Here is a 15,420-nt window from a genome sequence, read left to right on the forward strand (position 1 = left end):
CGAGAACTTCGCGAAGCATGCACAAGTTTCAATAGCCGAATTGACCAAGCAGAAGAAAGAATTTCAGAAGTCGAAGATCAACTCAATGAAATAAAACGAGAAACCAAGATTAGAGAAAAAAGCGCAAAAAGGAATGAACAAAGTCTCCAAGAAATGTGGAACTATGTGAAAAGACCTAATCTACGTTTGATAGGTGTACCAGAAGGGGACGAAGAGAATGAATCCAAGCTGGAAAATACTCTTCAGGACATCATCCAGGAAAACTTCCCCCACCTAGCAAGACAGGCCAACACTCAAATGCAGGAAATACAGAGAACACCACAAAGATATTCTGCAAGAAGAGCAACCCCAAGGCACATAATCGTCAGATTCAACAAGGTTGAAATAAAGGAGAAAATACTAAGGGCAGCCAGAGAGAAAGGTCGAGTTACCCACAAAGGGAAGCCCATCAGACTCACAGCAGATCTCTCGGCAGAAACACTACAAGCCAGAAGAGAGTGGGGGCCAATATTCAACATTCTTAAAGAAAAGAACTTTCAACCCAGAATTTCATATCCAGCCAAACTGAGCTTCAGAAGTGAAGGAAAAATAAAATCCTTTGCGAACAAGCAAGTACTCAGAGATTTTGTCACCACCAGGTCTGCTTTACAAGAGCTCCTGAAAGAGGCACTACACATAGAAAGGAACAACCAGTACCAGCCATTCCAAAATCACACTAAAAGTTAAAGAGCATCAACATACTGAAGACTCTACAACAACTAACAGGCAAAACAGCCACTTAGCATCAAAATGGCAGTATCAAATTCACACATAACAATATTAACCCTAAATGTAAATGGACTAAATGCACCAATCAAAAGACACAGACTGGCAAATTGGATAAAAATCCAAAACCCATCAGTGTGCTGTATCCAGGAAACCCATCTTACATGCAAGGATACATAAAGGCTCAAAATAAAGGGATGGAGGAAGATTTACCAAGCAAATGGAGAGAAAAAAAAAGCAAGAGTTGCAATTCTCATCTCTGATAAAATAGACTTTAAAGCAACAAGATCAAAAGAGACAAAGAAGGCCATTACATACTGGTAAAAGGATCAATAAAACAAGAAGAGCTAACGATCCTAAACATATATGGACCCAATGCAGGAGCACCCAGATACATAAGGCAAGTTCTTAATGACTTACAAAGAGACTTAGACTCCCACATGTCAATATTAGACAGATCAACCAGACAGAAAATCAACAAGGATATCCAGGGCTTGAACTCAGACCTGGAGCAAGCAAACCTGATAGACATTTACAGAACTCTCCACCCCAAATCCACAGAATACACATTCTTCTCAGCACCACATCACACCTAATCAAAAATTGACCACATAATTGGAAGTAAAGCACTGCTCAACAAATGCAAAACAACTGAAATCATAACAAACAGCCTCTCAGACCATAGTGCAATCAAGTTAGAACTCAGAATACAGAAACCAACCCAGAACCGCACAGCTTCATGGAAACTGAACAACTGGTTCTTGAATGTTGACTGGGTAAACAATGAAATGAAGGCAGAAATAAAGAAGTTCTTCGAAACCAATGAGAACAAAGACACAACATGCCAGAATCTCTGGGACACATTTAAAGCAGTCTCTAGAGGAAAATATATAGCAATAAGTGCCCATATGAGGAGAATGGAGAGATCCAAAATTGACACCCTATCGTCAAAATTGAAAGAGCTAGAGGAGCAAGATCAAAAAAACTCAAAACCCAGCAGAAGACAAGAAATAACTAAGATCAGAGCTGAACTGAAGGAGATTGAGATACGAAAAACCCTTCAAAAAATCAATAAATCCAAGAGCTGGTTTTTTGAAAAGATCAACAAAATAGACAGACCACTAGCCAGACTGCTTAAAAAGAAAAGAGAGAACAACCAAATAGATGCAATAAAAATGATAAAGGGGAAATCGCCACAGATTCCACAGAAATTCAAACCATCATCAGAGAATATTACAAACAACTCTATGCACATAAACTAGTAAACCTGGAAGAAATGGATAAATTCCTGGACTCCTGTGTCCTCCCAAGCCTAAACCAGGAGGAAGCTGAAACTATGAATAGACCAATAACAAGGGCAGAAGTCGAGGCAGCAATTAAGAGCCTACCACACAAAAAAAGCCCAGGTCCAGACGGGTTCACAGCCGAATTCTACCAGACACACAAAGAGGAGCTGGTACCATTCCTTCTAAAACTATTTCAAACAATCCAAAAAGAGGGAATCCTTCCCAAATCATTTTACGAGACCAACATCATCCTGATACCAAAACCCGGCAGAGACCCAATGAGAAAAGAAAACTTCAGGCCAATATCCATGATGAACATAGATGCAAAAATCTTCAATAAAATATTGGCAAGCCGAATGCAACAGCAAATCAAAAAACTTATTCACCATGATCAAGTAGGATTCATCCCAGGGTTGCAAGGCTGGTTCAACATACCCAAGTCTATAAACATAATTCACCACATAAACAGAAACCACATGATTATCTCAATTGATGCAGAGAAGGCATTTGACAAAATTCAACAGCCCTTTATGCTAAAAACCCTCAATAAACTCGGTATCGATGCAACGTATCTCAAAGTAATAAAAGCTATTTATGACAAACCAACAGCCAATATCATACTGAATGGGCAAAAACTGGAAGCATTCCCTTTGAAATCTGGCACTAGACAAGGATGCCCTCTTTCACCACTCCTATTCAATATAGTTCTGGAAGTTCTAGCCAGAGCAATCAGGCAAGAAAAAGAAATAAAGGTTATTCAAATAGGAAAGGTGGAAGCCAAATTGTCTCTATTTGCAGATGACATGATAGTATACCTAGAAGACCCCATTGCCTCAGCCCAAAAACTCCTGAAACTGATAAGCAACTTCAGCAAAGTCTCAGGATATAAAATCAATGTGCAAAAATCACAAGCATTCATCTACACCAATAACAGACTTAAAGAAAGCCAAATCAAGAACGAACTGCCATCCACAATTGCTACAAAAAGAATAAAATACCTTGGAATACAACTCACAAGGAACGTAAGGGACCTCTTCAAGGAGAACTACAAACCACTGCTCAACGAAATCAGAGAGGACACAAACAGATGGAGAAACATTCCATGTTCATGGTTAGGAAGAATTAATATCATGAAAATGGCTATACTGCCCAAAGTAATTTACAGAATCAACGCTATCCCCATCAAGCTACCATTGACTTTCTTCACAGAACTGGAAAAAACCACCATGAACTTCATATGGAACCAAAAGAGAGCCTGCATAGCCAAGTCAATTCTAAGCAAAAAGAACACAGTGGGAGGCATCACACTACCGGATTTCAAACTATACTACAAGTCTACAGTAATCAAAACAGCATGGTACTGGTACCAAAACAGAGATATAGACCAATGGAACAGAACAGAGGCACCGGAGGCAACACAACATACATACAACTATACAGTCTTTGATAAACCTGACAAAAACAAGCAAGGGGGAAAGGATTCCCTGTTTAACAAATGGTGTTGGGAAAACTGGCTAGCCATGTGCAGAAAGCAGAAACTGGACCCCTTCCTGACACCTTACACTAAAATTAACTCCAGATGGACTAAAGACTTAAACATAAGACCTGGCACGATAAAAACCCTAGAAGGAAATCTAGGCAAAACTATCCAGGACATAGGAGTAGGCAAGGACTTTATGAACAAAACACCAAAAGCATTGGCAACAAAAGCCAAAATAGACAAATGGGACCTAATCAAACTCCACAGCTTCTGCACGGCAAAAGAAACAGTCACTAGAGTGGATCGGCAACCAACAGAATGGGAAAAAAATTTTGCAGTTTACCCATCTGACAAAGGGCTGATATCCAGAATTTACAAAGAACTCAAACGTATTTACAGGAAAAAAACAAACAAGCCCATTCAAAAGTGGTCAAAGGATATGAACAGACACTTTACGAAAGAAGACATATATGAGGCTAACAATCATATGAAAAAATGCTCATCGTCACTGGTCATCAGAGAGATGCAAATCAAAACCACATTGAGATACCATCTCACGCCAGTTAGAATGGCAATCATTAAAAAAATCTGGAGACAACAGATGCTGGAGAGGATGTGGAGAAAAAGGAACACTTTTACACTGTTGGTGGGAGTGTAAATTAGTCCAACCATTGTGGAAGACAGTGTGGCGATTCCTCAAGGCCTTAGAAATAGAAATTCCATTTGACCCAGCAATCCCATTACTGGGTATATATCCAAAAGACTATAAATCGTTCTACTATAAGGACACATGTACACAAATGTTCATTGTAGCATTGTTTACAATAGCAAAGACCTGGAATCAACCCAAATGCCCATTGATAATAGACTGGATTGGAAAAATGTGGCACATATACACCATGGAATATTATGCAGCAATCAGAAATGATGAGTTTGTGTCGTTTGTAGGGACATGGATGAATCTGGAGAACGTCATCCTCAGCAAACTGACACAAGAACAGAAAATGAAACACCGCATATTCTCACTCATAGGTGGGTGATGAAAAATGAGAACACATGGACACAGAGAGGGGAGTACTAAACACTGGGGTCTATTGGGGGGAAAAGGGGAGGGCCAGTGAGAGGGGGTGGTGGGGAGGGATAGCCTGGGGAGAAATGCCAAATGTGGGTGAAGGGGAGAAGGAAAGAAAAGCACACTGCCATGTGTGTTCCTACGCAACTGTCTTACATGCTCTGCTCATGTACCCCAAAACCTAAAATCCAATAAAAAATTAAAAAATAATAATAATAAAAAAAATAAAAAATAAAAATAAGTACCATTCTTACCTTCACTGACTTGTTTGGCAAAAGCAGGGTTCAATGACAGAGAATGGCCAGCTTGCATGACTCCCACCAATAAAAATAAAATGTGTCACTGCTTCCCTGGTAATAAGGGCTATGGGCACAGAACAAATATGGGTTCTCAAGTCAAGTTTACCCGGTTTGAATCCAGCTTTTCTGTTTAGTATGTTACTCAACCTCTCCGCAACTCTGGTTCTAGAAGGCATGAAATAAGGTAGTAAAACATACTTGATGAGGCCAATGTTAGGGTAAGTGAAAAATGTATTACGAAGTGTCTGGCACAGAGCACGTACTCAATAATTGGTAGTTTTCATTTTTAAGTTATTTCATTTCCTGTCCTTATTTTCACTGGATGCCTTTAAAATTGCCCTTTAGAATAGAACTGCCTAGAAATGGACGCTGCACACGTGCCACAGCAGCAGTCCTGGAAAGCTGTTGTCATGTCACTTCCCCATTGCTAGCGTAGCAACCCTCGAATCCGTCAGAGAAGGGACAGCCAGTTAAAACAGGTGTAGGTTTTCCTGTGACATGTCTATCACAAAGTATGTGTTTCAGATGGGTTTGACATCTTCAAACAACCCAGAATCTAAATTATGAAGAAAATATTGCTACTTAAATCTTTTTTTAAGTCTTGGGTTTCTTATCATTTCCCACAAATAAAAATGCTAAACAAGTGGAGTGTCGACAGGGAAGACACTGGATGCATGGCATTAAGTTATGGTCCCGTTTCCTCTGCTGCTGAAGAGCAAATTCAACAGAGAACAGGTAAGGACGTGCAAGAAGAACAAGAAGTGCCTTTGACCTCTTGTGGCACACCAGGATGTCAGTATCTAGCTTATTTTTTTCAAAACTCATTGAAAATACCCATCATTAGAAGATGAATATAGTCTTTATTATCGAGGAACTTATAAGGAATAAATTAATATTTTTGATCAATGTAAATATGAAGATGCGTTCAGTGGAGACGCCTCACTTAATTTCTCACCCCCGATGCTGCACACATGATCAGAGAGTGGAGAGTGGAACACAGAATATTTCAAGCCTGGCTATATTCTCAGTTATAAACCTAGGAGCCTCTTGAGCATGTCATATACTCCAGTGTAATTTCTCCAATATGTACGTTCACTTCATGTCATTTTAAATCCATACTAAGCTGCTGAGAGAAACCACAGCTTGGCTTAATTCAAACAAGTCTAAGTTGGTTGATTGTCCTTCCTTGTGCTTTGAAGCAAAAAGAAGAGGCCGGATACAGTGGCTCACGCCTGTAACCCCAGCACTTTGGGATCCCCTGAGGTCCGGAGTTCGAGATCAGCCTAACATGGTGAAACCCTGTCTCTACTGAATTTACAAAATTATCCAGGCGTGGTAGCACACACCTGTAATCCCACCTACTCAGGGGGCTGAGGCAGGAGAATCGCTTGAACCCGGGAGGCATAGGTTGCAGTGAGCCGAGATCATGCCACTGCACTCCAGCCTGGGCAACAAGAGCAAAACTGTCTCAAAAAAAAAGGTAAGTAGATGTTTGGAAAAATTAAACTAGTCACTAAAATGTTCAAAACGAGACCTACTTCATATGTTTGCTATCTTGGTGGTTGTTTTATGCTCCTATTGTTAAAAAGGGAAATCTATTTTTTAAAAGATGTCCAGGATGATCTGAGAGTGACTGAGATCAACTCAGTTAAGACCTCATTACAATGCAACATAATATCTTCAAAGAAAACTGCCAGACACACCTCAGGGGTGCTCTGTTCCAGAGGGTGGAATTGGCCATGACGGTAAAGGAAAACAATCCGTATTACCAAGGCCAGTGAAGCAGAGGTGCAAATATAGTTAATGATGTGTTTTTACAACAAATTCTCATTTTTCCTTTTAACCCTACTGAGACCACAGTCATTTCTAAATTTCCATATTTGGTGCTAACCTAACAGCCATTGTGTGTTTTTAAATGGAATAGCTAAAGAATTTTAGAATAGAGGCTCTACCACAATGCAGCTTTTAAATATACTTTCAACTATTGTTTGATCTTTTTGCAAGGAAAACTTCTTATGAACTCTAAAGTGTTCTTTCATCTATTCTGCTTTGGGCGACCTGTTCATTTTATTTCTACCTTCATCATGCATAGCCATCACCAAAAGTATATGCTTCATTTGTTTTATCGAGTCACAGAATTTTATTTTCAATTGCCTGATTGTACATGATGTAAAAAAAAAAGATGTATTAATATTTACATGTCTTACCTGACTTGCAATTAGGGTTATTAGCAACATTGTATTCAAGAAAGATTTTCTGAAAAATAGGTTCTGGACTCCTGGGTAACAGATTAAAAAAAAAGAAATCCAGGACATTTCCTCACAACAATCTCCTTCCGTCTTCTTGTCTTTTGTTGGGTCTTTTCATTTTAGATTTTCTTTCCCAGAAAGTAGGTAGATACGACTGCTGGCATCCCTACAGCCTTTTGTGAATACAGTAATGACAGAAGTAGACCATTCAAAGGTGTGCTTGAAGTATGCAATTTCCAGTTCCTTTTGAACAGTTCAATATACACCCTTTGCTTTTTATTCAGACTAAACACAATCAGAAGTATACCTTCAGAAACTGCAGATGCTATGCTTTCCAACTCCACATCTCCCATTTCTGTTGAACTAGAAATCAGGATTTTATCAATATTACACCAAGGAAAATGTGGGAAGGAGGGGTTATCCTTTCTTTTAAATGACATCTAAGAACTCTACTGTATTCATGGTGGTTTTTCTTGATGCCATTTTACTAGGATTCCAAACCGCCATGATCCTACTTCATTGTAATAAAGTACCCAAGTCAGGTGAGGGAACTAGGAGACACATACTTATTTCATGTTACCAGAGTAAATTTTACCACCCAAAATACGCTTGGACCTGGAGAAAGTGGAAATGGCATGTTGACTCTGAAATGCATTTTGCTGCATGTTTCTAAGTTCTTCAATATCTAGGACTTAGTTCTGCAAATTAGCCTGCAAATCATTTTTCATTAATGATCAGAAGGAATACATAATAAATGAATGCATGATTCACTTTTTACATCTCTGATTTGTTTTATTTCATTTTATTTATTTTTGGTTAACCAGATTATTCTCACATTGAAGAAAATGACACTGACTACTGGGATCACTAGGAGGTCCTAGGCAAAAATATCCTCCTCTAAATTGAGGTTTAACATTTATTTGGTAAAAGATCCTTCTCCTAGCTCCTCAGTGGTAACAGTTTATGCAACTAATAGTCATTTAAGACTGAACACGTTGCAGAGGATTTTAGAGAAGATTTGGCAAAGAAATGGGAAATAAAACATGAATGCACTAAGAAATCCAGGAGACCCAGGAAATTGCTGTTGATAGTGTAGGAGCTCCTTTTTCACTACCAATGGATGATGATGATGATGATGATGGGGTGTGTGTGTGTGTGTGTGTGATCTACCAATCATGACACAAGATTCTCTATAATGTAATAAATAACTAATCCAGTATTCTATTTGAATGTTTAATAAAGTTTGCATTTAGGAAATTTATCAAGTCTTGGTGAATTTTAGATTAACAGTATGTGAGAAGATTAAGGATTGAAGATTATTTAATATCAAGAGTTACTTAATTTTTCGTTTATTCTTAAGTCAATTCTGATCATTTAAATTTTCCAAAATGACTGTTCACTTTAAGATTTCAAAGTTATTGATTTAAAGTTCCTATTAGTCAGGTTGTTTTAGCTCTATAATAAATATCTCAACTTTAGTCCTTAGTATTATTTTACTTTGTACCTTTATCTTTTCATTTTCTTGATTCATATTTCCTGGATTAGTCTGTTTTTAAAGTATGTACTTATAAAACATAAAATTTCCCATCTAGTAGGTTACATAGGATACAACAAAAGTAGAAAAAAATTGATATTGTAGAGAAAGTGCTTGGAAAATAATGCATTCTCTGTGAGGTACAGAAGCCTATTTCTATATATTACATAAAGGGTTAATTTTATTGTTTGAAAACACTTTTTGGGCCACTTGATTCATCAGTGTCTGACAAGGATGTGGCAAATCTCTCACTCTGAATGAAATTTCCTTTTTAATTTACTGCATACAAGTTCATGGCTAAAACATTTCTCTTACTGGATTGTTCCATTTAGCCTTTGCAATTCTCCTCCTTATTTCCTATTTTAATATTTTATTTTAACACATTTATTTTAAGTTCCAGATACCTGTGCAGGAGGTGAAGATTTGTTACACAGGTAAATGTGTGCCGTGGTGGTTTACTGCACCTGTCAACCCATCACCTAGGTATTAAGCCCTGCCTGTGTTAGCTCTTTATCATGATGCTTTCCCTCCCCCTTTCCCCCTGACAGGCCCCAGTATGTGTTGTTCCCCACCCTGTGTCCACGTGTTCTCACTGTTCAGTTTCCACTTATAAGAAAGAACATGCTATGTTTGGTATTCTGTTCCTATGTTGGTTTTCTGAGGATCATGGCTTCCAGTTCCACCCATGTCCCTGCAAAGGACATAATCTTGTTCCTTTTTATGGCTGCATAGTAGTCCATGGTGTATATGTACTACACTGTCTTCATCCAGTCTATCATTGATGGGCATTGGGTTGTTTCCATGTCTTTGCCATTGTGAATCATGCTACAATGAACATATGCATGCATGTATCTTTAAAAGAGAATGATTTCTATTCCTTTGGTTATATGCCCAGTAATGGGATTGCTGAGGCAAATGATATTTCTAGTTCTAGGTCTTTGAGGAATAGCCACACTGTCTTCCACAATGGTTGAACTAATTTACATTCCCACCATCACTGTAAAACTGTTCCTTTTCTCCACAGCCTAACCAGCATCTGTTGTTTCTTGACTTTTTACTCTGATTGGTGTGAGATGGTATCTCATCATGGTTTTGATTTGCATTTCTCTAATAATCAGTGATGCTGAGCATATGTTTGTTGGCTGCATAAATGTCTTTTGAGAAGTCTGTTCATGCCCTTTCCCATTTTTTAAAAACGTTGTTTGTTTCTTTCTTGTAAATTTGTTTAAGTTCCTTGTCGATTCTGGATATTCAACCTTTGTCAGATGGGCAGATTGCAAAAATGTTCTCCCATTCTGTGGGTTGTCTGTTCACTCATGATAGTTTCTTTTGCTGTGCAGAAGCTCTTTAGTTTAATTAAACCCCATTTGTCAATTTTTGTTTTTGTTGCAATTGCTTTTGGTGATTTCATCATGAAATCTTTGCCCATGCCTATGTCCTGAATGGTATTACCTAGATTTTCTTCTAGAGTTTTTATAATTTTGGGTTTCACATTTAAGTCTTTAATCCATCTTGAGTTAATTTTTGCATAAAGTATAAAGAAGGGTCCAGTTTCAATTTTCTGCTTATACCTAGCCAGTTTTCCCAACACAATTTATTAAATAGGAATCATTTCCCCATTGCTTGTTTTTGTCAGGTTTGTCAAAGATCAGATGTTTGTAGATGTGTGGTCTTAATTCTCAGATCGCTAGTCTGTTCCATTGGTCTATGTGCCTGTTTTTGCACCAGTACTGTGCTGTTTTGTTTACCGTACCCCTGTAGTATAGTTTGAGGTTGGGTAGCATGATGCCTCCAGCTTTGTTCTTTTTGCTTAGGATTGTTTTGGCTATATGGCCTCTTTTTGGTTCCATGTGAATTTTAAAGTAGTTTTTTCTAGTTCTATAAAGAATGTCAATGGTAGTTTAATGGGAATAGCACTGAATCTATAAATTACTTTAGGCAGTGTGCCCATTTTCATATTGATTCTTTCTATCCATGAGCATGGAATGTTTTCCATTTGTTGTGTCCTCTCTTATTTCCTTAAGCAGTGGTTTGTAGTTCTCTTTGAAAAGGTTCTTCATTTCCCTTGTTAGCTGTATTCCTAGGTATTTTATTCTCTTTGTAGCAATTGTGAATGGGGGTTCATTCATAATTTGGCTCTCTGCTTGGCTATTGTTGGTGTATAGAAATGCTTGTGATTTTTACACATTGATTTTGTATGCTGAGACTTTGCTCAAGTTGCTTATGAGCTTCAGGAGCTTTTTTGCTGGGACATTGGGGATTTCTAGCTATCCCTATTTTAATAAATGCCTTTGTCCTAAATTACTTTTCTTTTGATATTCATGTCACTGCACTAGCTTTCTTTTGGTTGGTTTTCTTGGATGTATGTTGTTTAACATTTTTTGGCGCGGGACAGGGTCTCACTCTGTCACCCAGGCCGGAGTGCAGTAAACCACCTAGGCTCTTTATTCTTGTAAGTCTTTGCTGAAATCGCTTCCTTTCTAATATTTTCATTTGCTTCAAGTGTATTTGCATTTGCTCACTGAAGGATATTTTTCATGGCTGCTTTAAATTTATTTTCAGATCCTTCTAACATGCCTGTCATCTCAGTATTGGCATCTGTTCACTGCTATTTTTCACTTAATTTGAGTTCTCCCCAGTTTGTTGTTATAATGAATGATTTTCAATTAAAACCTGGACTTTTGTTTTTTTAATACAAGGTCTCACCCTGTTACCCAGGCTGGAGTGCAGCAACATGATCTTGGCTCACTGCATCCTCAACCTCCCACGCTCAAGCAATCCTCCCACCTCAGCCCCCTGAGTAGCTAGGACTACAGGCATACACCACCAAGCCTGGCGAATTTCTTGGATTTGTGGCAGTTGCAGGGTCTTACTATGTTGCCCAGGCTGGTCTTGAGCTCCTGGGCTCAAGAGATCCTCCTGCCTTCACATCCCAATGTGCTGGGATTACAGGCATGAACCACTGTGCCCAGCCTGTTTAACTTTCAGGTTTGTGAGACTTTGATTTAATTGTATCCCTTAAGGAACGTGTAAATGGGTTTTTTGAAATCTACTTTAATATTCCCTATCTCTTAATATTTAAGTTTAATCCATTAACATATAGTATCATTACTGATATATTTAGTTTTATTTCTACCATTTTATTTTGTGTTTTCTATTCATGATTCTTTCCTTTTGCTACCATTTTTTCCTCCAATCCTACTTTCTGTTAAAGTGATACTTTTTTTCTGCTCCTAATTTTAAAGCTAAACATTACGTTTCTATTGATTTAGTGCTTACTCTTGATTTTTTTACTTCCCCATTTAAATGTACAATTTTGTAATAATTACTAAATATACTAAACATGCTTTTTACTTTTCCCACTCATTTACTGTCTTGATTATAAAACACCACTCCCATGTTGACTTTTTATTCGCTAGTGTTTTAGTTTTACACATTTGAGTTGTTTTAGCTTTGTTTCATTTTTTACTTGCTGTAAGCTACTAAATTTCCAAATGTAATTTAATCGATGTCTATATTCATTTTTCTCCCTTGTATCCCAAGCTTTCTCTCTGAATTCACTTTTCTTTTTATGGAAATACACATTTTACCAGATTTTTTAGTACAGATGCATGGGTAGAAAATTCTCTTGGACTATGTCTGAAAATGTTTTCATTTTTCTCACATTCCTGAATTTTGTATAATTGAAAATAAAATTATAATTTGACTGTATTTTTCTTCATCATTCTGAATATGTTATTGTTTTAAAGACATTTCTCTTCAATCTTTGGTAGTCTAAAGTTTTACTATAATTTGTTCAGATGTAGATTACATTAATTATATTTCTTGATATTCGGAGGGAAGTTTTAATCTAATGACTCATATCCCTGTTCAGTCTGGGGGGAAAATGCATGTGTTTACTCTTCAGATGCTGCTCCTCGGCTTGCTCTTCTGTCCACCATTCTCTTCCTCTGGGATTTCTACTGTGTATGTAGTAAAGTTTTTTCATCTCTCCGCCATGTCCCTTTTTTATTTCTTTCCTTTCTCTCTCCCTAGTTCTCTCCTCTTTCTTCTTTCCTTCTTTTTTTTTTTAATCTCCTTGTCTCTCTGTGCACTTTATTAAACAAATTACTCACCAGCAGTATTAGAGAGTTCCTGTTGCTTTACATTTATGCCAGTGTTAGGTATTGTCCGATGTTAAGTATTCTTAGATTTTAATTTTTTTTTAAAGACATGGGGTTTTGCCATGTTGACTAGACTGGTCTCAAACTCCTGAGCTCAAGCCATCTGCCTGCCTCAGCCTCCCAAATTGCTGGGACTACAAGCATGAGCCACCACACCTGGCCAGCTTTTAAATTTTAGTTATTCTAGCAGGTGTGTGTCTTCATTGTGGTATAAATGTGCATTTTTCTAATGACTAATAATGTTAGATATTTTCACTGGTCATGCATATATCTTCATTGACAGTGTCTTTTCAAATATTTTGCCTATTTTATATGGAGTGATTTGTCTTTTTATTACTGAGTTGTAAGATTGCTTTTTTTTTTTTTTTTTTTTTTTTTGAGACGGAGTTTCGCTCTTGGTACCCAGGCTGGAGTGCAATGGCGCAATCTCGGCTCACCGCAACCTCCGCCCCCTGGGTTCAGGCAATTCTCCCGCCTCAGCCTCCTGAGTAGCTGGGATTACAGGAACGCGCCACCATGCCCAGCTAATTTTTTGTAATTTTTAGTAGAGACGGGGTTCACCATGTTGACCAGGATGGTCTCGATCTCTTGACCTCGTGATCCACCTGCCTCGGCCTCCCAAAGTGCTGGGATTACAGGCGTGAGCCACCGTGCTCAGCCGTAAGATTGCTTTTTTATTTTTATTTCTTTATATTCTGGTTATGAGCCTGTTTAATGTAACTTTTATAAAATGTCCTCCCAGTTTGTAGCTTAACTCTTCTCAGTGGTGACTTAAAAGCAGAAGACTTTCATTTTGTTAAAGACTTTGATTTGAATCATAAAACACTAATTTTATGATTAGTATTTTCTACGTCCTGCATAAGAAATTTGTGCCTATCTCAATAACATGAAGATTTTTGTCTATGTTTTATCCTAGATTTTTTTTTAGTTTTAGGTTTTATATCAGGCCTGTGATTCATTTGAGTTAATTTTTATATACAACGTGAAGTAAAATCAAAATTTATTTTTTCCAAAAGAATAGCCAGTTGCTCCAGCATAGTCTGTTGAAAAGACTTCCTTTCTCATTGAATTGTCTCACCATTTCTGTCAAAAATCTATTGACTTTATATGTGTAGATCTATTTCTATGGTCTTTTTTTCTGTTCAGTTGATCTGCATGTTTATCTTTGTGCTAATACTATACTCTCTTATTATTTTAACTTTATAGTAAGTCTGATACAAGGTAATATAAATATATCTGCATATCTACATTCATATATGTTTTAGACTCAGTTTGTCCATTTTTTTAAAGTTGCTGAGTTTGGGGGATCTTTTGTTGAGTCTGTACATCAATGTGAGAGAACTAACACTTTTAACAAAATTGAGTCACTTGATTCATAAACATGGTATATCTCTTTGTTTAGTTAGACATTCTTTAATGCCCCTCAGTAATGTTTTATGGTTTTCAGTGTACATTTTTTTAAGAGATCCCTAAATATTTTGTTTTTTACCTATTGCAAACAATATAGTTTTTATAATTTTCATTTTTAATGATGTGGTTGCTAATATTTTTTATATTAAATTTTAATCCATGACTTTGTTAAACCTATTTATTGGTTCTAGCAGTTTTTGTGGATTTCTTAGAATTTTTGCATATATGACCATACCATTCTTGAATGGTATACCATACTTCTTTCTTTCAAAAATATATGCTTTTTATCTTTTTTTCTTGCCTGCTGCACTGACTAGAACTTTCAGTAAGTAGTAGGAAAGCAAATATGTTTGTCTTCTTCTTAATCTTGGGAGGAAAGCATTCATTCTTCCCCCATGAAGTATTACGTTAGCTCTAGATTTTTACTAGATGCCCTTTATCAAGTTGAGAAAGCATGTTCTTATCTTAGTTTGTTAAGAGATTTTAGCCTAAGTGAATGTTACATTTTGTCAAATGCTTTTCACAAATATTTATTGAAATCATTATATAAATTTTCTATTTTATTCAGTTAATATGATGAATTATATTGGTTATTTTTGCATGTTCAATTAAATTTGCATTTCTCAAATAAATTCCTCTTAGTGATGATATAGTGTCAATTTTATATGTGGAAATTCAATGTTAGCTATATTACTATATTTAAAAAATTGTTTCATCTATGTTGCAACATAGATGAGAAATATTGACTAAAACTGTCTTTTTTTATAATGTCTTTGTCTAATTTCAGTATCAGATTAATGTCATCAAAAAAATGTTGAGAAGTCTTCTCTTGTATATTTTGAAAGTTTGTTTAAACTGATACCATTTCAAAAAATGTTGAGAAGTCTTCTCTTGTATATTTTGAAAGTTTGTTTAAACTGATACCATTTCTTTCTTAAATAGAAGGAATTTATCAGTTGAAAGAAGCTAGGTCTACTGGTTTTTTGATGTGAAAAAAAAATTAAATCATGAATGCAAATCCTTTAATAGGACTTCTGATATTTTCAAATTCTTCTTGTGTCCATTTGGTAAACTGTCTTTCAAGGAAATTTGTTTTTTCATACAAGTTGTTGAATTTATTGATACTATTCTGATTTCTTATTATAATGTTAATGTCTAGGGT

At 36.7% G+C, this 15,420-nt stretch overlaps 1 long non-coding RNA gene across 2 annotated transcripts in view; it reads right to left on the reverse strand.

Moving 5' to 3' along the window:
* Positions 1-15,420, reverse strand: part of LOC118147785 (uncharacterized) — a 162,857-nt gene that overhangs the window by 60,678 nt on the left and 86,759 nt on the right. The gene's annotated exons all lie outside the window — the stretch shown is intronic.

Source organism: Callithrix jacchus, chromosome 15, assembly GCF_049354715.1.
Source record: "Callithrix jacchus isolate 240 chromosome 15, calJac240_pri, whole genome shotgun sequence".
NCBI classification, from domain to species: Eukaryota; Metazoa; Chordata; class Mammalia; order Primates; family Cebidae; genus Callithrix; species Callithrix jacchus.